Source organism: Anomaloglossus baeobatrachus, chromosome 9 (assembly GCF_048569485.1).
Source record: "Anomaloglossus baeobatrachus isolate aAnoBae1 chromosome 9, aAnoBae1.hap1, whole genome shotgun sequence".
Classification (NCBI taxonomy): Eukaryota; Metazoa; Chordata; class Amphibia; order Anura; family Aromobatidae; genus Anomaloglossus; species Anomaloglossus baeobatrachus.
The window spans coordinates 139,101,622-139,107,507 of record NC_134361.1 but is presented as its reverse complement, the minus strand read 5'-3'; the positions used below and the strand labels follow the sequence as shown (position 1 = coordinate 139,107,507).

The window sequence follows — 5,886 nt, the reverse complement described above, 5'->3', positions numbered from 1 at the left end:
CAGGATGGGTGAGTCCATGTGAAGCTGCCGTAGCGATAATGTTCGCTACGGCAGTTATCACAAGGATATCGCAGCTGCGACGGGGGAGGGGACTATCGCGCTCGGCATCGCAGCACCGGCCTGCGATGTCGCAGCGTGCAAAGCCCGCCTTACAGTTACACTGTTGTTAACCTGTTAAATGCCACTGTCAATTTCTGACCATGGCATTTAATATGCGCTGGCAGGGGGACGTGCTGTTCTGAGCGCCCTCATGTCACGCATGGAGTAGTATATGTCCAAATATAACGCGTACAATATAGACACTGCACTCTCTATTCAAAGAACGAGGTATATAAAGACCAACAAAGTAGTTTTAGTTCAAAAGGTTTTTTGTTTTTTTTATTTTTATATTTTCAATGCTATAAGGCAATAAAAGTGATTATAATACATATGGTGGGACGTTTCGGCCATAACACTGGCCTTCTTCACGCCGTATTACACTGGAAAAAGGGTAAAAACAAGACAAAATCAATATACATGAAAAAAAGAGGGAAAAATAAAAGAAAAGGGGTTTTTTTACATATAATTACATATATACATTTTTTGGTAGTTGCTTAATAGTAAGGAATCTTAATCCATGTCAATATTAGTTCCTTGGACGTATATTATGCAACTCTATACAGTAAGTTACCATAGATGTATTAGAAAAAGAAAGGATAATAGCAACAGTAGTGAAGGTGGCAATATAGCACCTACCTCCAAAGAAGTGGGGGAAATTGGTTCCAATAGATGCAGGGAGTGTGTACAGAGAAATATAGAGTAGGGGGACACCCTAGGTATTATTTTTCTATTGGTCACAGAAGAAAATTCCTGCAAATAAAGGTAGATAGGGTGAGATTGGAGTAGACGGAACCCCTGACTAAGGTAAGTATACCCAGGTGAGCATACCTGGTGGATAAGGTGTCTCAGGGTATGTTTGTTCTGGAAAGGTCTAGTGAGTGCATCAGCAGAGCATTTTAACTTATGGTTTCTGAAACATAGGAAAAGAGTCAATGTGGTTTAAACAGATAGATTCTCAGTTTAATGCCAAAGGTGTTTTGACCAATTACCTTGTAATAATGCGCAACCTTAATTCAGTATTTATTGGAATAGTGTAGGGACCTAGTCTGAATTTAGTATTTTCAGATACGGGCTCACATTTTATGTCCTGTAAGGCAGGGAACATAAGCTGTTAGGAAGTGCATTGTAACTATAGTAGAAGGTTAACAAGGAGCAAGTGGTACCTTATTGGACTCCACATGTGAAATAAAGCTAAAGACATGCACTGAAAAGGTCTTTGCAATGTGTAATTCCTATAAGACAAAATGGACAGAGCTGATTCAGAATGAACCAATGCACTAAATGCCACTAGTGTAGAAAATGGGGATATTATACCTTTGAGCCGTTCAGGATATAATCCACCACTTGTAGAGAAAGAGAGTATGCAGAAATACACTTTCTATTATCTGGAAGAGGTAATACGCAACAGGGTTGGATACAGGTACTGGGACATGTAAATCCTGATATACTGAAGCAGTTTTGACTTAAAGCACATTACCTGTGTGATCCTTAAGCAGGAGATGTGTGCAGGGCGGTTTAAGGTGTCCCTCTATGGGATGGAAAGTCGGATTAGTGGAATGCAAGACAATGGTAAAGAAAGTGATCCGGTTGGAGGGGTTGTGATGTTGCGTCCTACCTTAGAAGGCCGTCTTCCCAGACTGTGGCTGCTGCAAATGGGGACTGTGTATGCCGGCTATTTACTTCCGAAAACCGGAAGTCACGTCAGACGCCGGCGCATGCGCAGTAGCGTAGTGCGCTCGTGTTAGTGCAAATACGGTACCGTTAGGTATGTATTAGGGGAGCCGGCACCTGCGCAGTTAGCAATTTTCTGTACTTAGTGAGATAATCGTACTGGGAAGACGCTTATTCCTTCTATGTAGATGTTTTTGTGTATTCAACTGGTAAGAGGTTACAGGCTAAGAGAGGAATAGGAGAAGGCAGGCATAGTACAGGGGCAAGTGTCTGTATTGAATTATGTACGGCACATATACAATAGTAATTGGAACACAAGGAATATATACGCTGTGAATAGAAACACAGACATAGGCAAAACCTAGCATGGGAAATATGACATCATAGTATCGTTTATGCGTACTCCATAAAACCTAGAAGCAAAAGGTTAATACACAAAGTAAAAGGGTCCCAATATGCTACGTAGTGCAAGGACAGTACAGTGTCTATAAAAATCTATTGTGGTGTTAATCTATACATTACCATCTAATAGAGAGTGCGCAGTGAAGACAGAAGTGGTAGTAGAGGTTTTTCTTAGGTTTTCTGTAAAAAATAAGTAATCAGCACTTAGTTATGTCATAGACAACGTTTTATAGATGTATACACTTTAAGTGGGCCAATCTATTTCTCTATTGAGCCCTTTGGGTGCTAGAGTTTCGAGTTTATAAATCCAGAAACTTTCCCGTTTTTTCAGAAGCTCTATGTGGTTACCGCCACGTCTAGGTCTGAGCACTCTATCAATAACCTGGAAACGTAATTGCGCCACACTGTGCCTGGCCTCATGAAAATGAGAGGGGATGGGAAGCCATACTTTCCCACATCTAATCGTGGATTTGTGGCTGGCAATTCTGTCACCTACATGCTGTGTGGTCTCGCCGACATATAGCAAACCACAGGGACATTTGATTAGATATATCACAAAGTTGCTTTCGCATGTAAAATGTTCTTTGATCTGGAAGCTTTTGCCGGACCTGGGGTGTACAAAGTGGTCACCCTTGATGACGTTTGAGCAAGAGGCGCAACTGAGGCACGGAAAGGTGCCAGTACGTTTAGGCGCCAGAAGTGTTTGGGTATTGAATTTATCACTACCCACATCTGCTTTAACCAGGGAGTCTTTTATGTTAGGTGGTCTCCTTTTGCACATTAGTGGAGGAAGAATGAATGATCCTATATCTGGGTACGCCTTTTTAAGCAGTGGCCAATGTCGATGGATTATATTGTATACTAGGGGCATGGAGGGGTGATGTGTATGTACAAATGGGATCCTGTCATACTTGATTGTCTCCTCCCTCAAGGGAGTAGGAAGAAGTGCCCTTTCCTTCTCTGCTCTAAGTAGGGTCTCGGGGTAGTTCCGTGTCAGGAACCTCTCAGTCATTTCTTCTAGTCTCTGTTCTCTGATGGTATCATCTGAGACTATACGGGTAATCCTTTTGAATTGCGACCTCGGCAAGCTATTTTTAATGGATTTTGGGTGGCAGCTACAAGTGGTGGATTATATCCTGAACGGCTCAAAGGTATAATATCCCCATTTTCTACACTAGTGGCATTTAGTGCATTGGTTCATTCTGAAGGTAGGTGCTATATTGCCACCTTCACTACTGTTGCTATTATCCTTTCTTTTTCTAATACATCTATGGTAACTTACTGTATAGAGTTGCATAATATACGTCCAAGGAACTAATATTGACATGGATTAAGATTCCTTACTATTAAGCAACTACATCAAGGGTGACCACTTTGTACACCCCCAGGTCCGGCAAAAGCTTCCAGATCAAAGAACATTTTACATGCGAAAGCAACTTTGTGATAAATCTAATCAAATGTCCCTGTGGTTTGCTATATGTCGGCGAGACCACACAGCATGTAGGTGACAGAATTGCCAGCCACAAATCCACGATTAGATGTGGGAAAGTATGGCTTCCCATCCCCTCTCATTTTCATGAGGCCAGGCACAGTGTGGCGCAATTACGTTTCCAGGTTATTGATAGAGTGCTCAGACCTAGACGTGGCGGTAACCACATAGAGCTTCTGAAAAAACGGGAAAGTTTCTGGATTTATAAACTCGAAACTCTAGCACCCAAAGGGCTCAATAGAGAAATAGATTGGCCCACTTAAAGTGTATACATCTATAAAACGTTGTCTATGACATAACTAAGTGCTGATTACTTATTTTTTACAGAAAACCTAAGAAAAACCTCTACTACCACTTCTGTCTTCACTGCGCACTCTCTATTAGATGGTAATGTATAGATTAACACCACAATAGATTTTTATAGACACTGTACTGTCCTTGCACTACGTAGCATATTGGGACCCTTTTACTTTGTGTATTAACCTTTTGCTTCTAGGTTTTATGGAGTACGCATAAACGATACTATGATGTCATATTTCCCATGCTAGGTTTTGCCTATGTCTGTGTTTCTATTCACAGCGTATATATTCCTTGTGTTCCAATTACTATTGTATATGTGCCGTACATAATTCAATACAGACACTTGCCCCTGTACTATGCCTGTCTTCTCCTATTCCTCTCTTAGCCTGTAACCTCTTACCAGTTGAATACACAAAAACATCTACATAGAAGGAATAAGCGTCTTCCCAGTACGATTATCTCACTAAGTACAGAAAATTGCTAACTGCGCAGGTGCCGGCTCCCCTAATACATACCTAACGGTACCGTATTTGCACTAACACGAGCGCACTACGCTACTGCGCATGCGCCGGCGTCTGACGTGACTTCCGGTTTTCGGAAGTAAATAGCCGGCATACACAGTCCCCATTTGCAGCAGCCACAGTCTGGGAAGACGGCCTTCTAAGGTAGGACGCAACATCACAACCCCTCCAACCGGATCACTTTCTTTACCATTGTCTTGCATTCCACTAATCCGACTTTCCATCCCATAGAGGGACACCTTAAACCGCCCTGCACACATCTCCTGCTTAAGGATCACACAGGTAATGTGCTTTAAGTCAAAACTGCTTCAGTATATCAGGATTTACATGTCCCAGTACCTGTATCCAACCCTGTTGCGTATTACCTCTTCCAGATAATAGAAAGTGTATTTCTGCATACTCTCTTTCTCTACAAGTGGTGGATTATATCCTGAACGGCTCAAAGGTATAATATCCCCATTTTCTACACTAGTGGCATTTAGTGCATTGGTTCATTCTGAATCAGCTCTGTCCATTTTGTCTTATAGGAATTACACATTGCAAAGACCTTTTCAGTGCATGTCTTTAGCTTTATTTCACATGTGGAGTCCAATAAGGTACCACTTGCTCCTTGTTAACCTTCTACTATAGTTACAATGCACTTCCTAACAGCTTATGTTCCCTGCCTTACAGGACATAAAATGTGAGCCCGTATCTGAAAATACTAAATTCAGACTAGGTCCCTACACTATTCCAATAAATACTGAATTAAGGTTGCGCATTATTACAAGGTAATTGGTCAAAACACCTTTGGCATTAAACTGAGAATCTATCTGTTTAAACCACATTGACTCTTTTCCTATGTTTCAGAAACCATAAGTTAAAATGCTCTGCTGATGCACTCACTAGACCTTTCCAGAACAAACATACCCTGAGACACCTTATCCACCAGGTATGCTCACCTGGGTATACTTACCTTAGTCAGGGGTTCCGTCTACTCCAATCTCACCCTATCTACCTTTATTTGCAGGAATTTTCTTCTGTGACCAATAGAAAAATAATACCTAGGGTGTCCCCCTACTCTATATTTCTCTGTACACACTCCCTGCATCTATTGGAACCAATTTCCCCCACTTCTTTGGAGGTAGGTGCTATATTGCCACCTTCACTACTGTTGCTATTATCCTTTCTTTTTCTAATACATCTATGGTAACTTACTGTATAGAGTTGCATAATATACGTCCAAGGAACTAATATTGACATGGATTAAGATTCCTTACTATTAAGCAACTACCAAAAAATGTATATATGTAATTATATGTAAAAAAACCCCTTTTCTTTTATTTTTCCCTCTTTTTTTCATGTATATTGATTTTGTCTTGTTTTTACCCTTTTTCCAGTGTAATACGGCGTGAAGAAGGCCAG

At 41.1% G+C, this 5,886-nt stretch overlaps 2 long non-coding RNA genes across 2 annotated transcripts; one reads left to right on the top strand and one right to left on the bottom strand.

Moving 5' to 3' along the window:
* Positions 1 to 932: 932 nt before the first annotated feature.
* On the bottom strand, positions 933 to 1,331 carry LOC142251550 (uncharacterized). The gene is made up of 3 exons (XR_012725318.1): positions 1,263 to 1,331; positions 1,089 to 1,186; positions 933 to 1,009 (listed from the first exon to the last, which is right to left on the bottom strand). It is a non-coding gene; the product is annotated as an uncharacterized LOC142251550 (long non-coding RNA).
* Positions 1,332 to 5,009: 3,678 nt separating this feature from the next.
* LOC142251549 (uncharacterized) lies at positions 5,010 to 5,408 on the top strand. The gene is made up of 3 exons (XR_012725317.1): positions 5,010 to 5,078; positions 5,155 to 5,252; positions 5,332 to 5,408. It is a non-coding gene; the product is annotated as an uncharacterized LOC142251549 (long non-coding RNA).
* Positions 5,409 to 5,886: the final 478 nt, after the last annotated feature.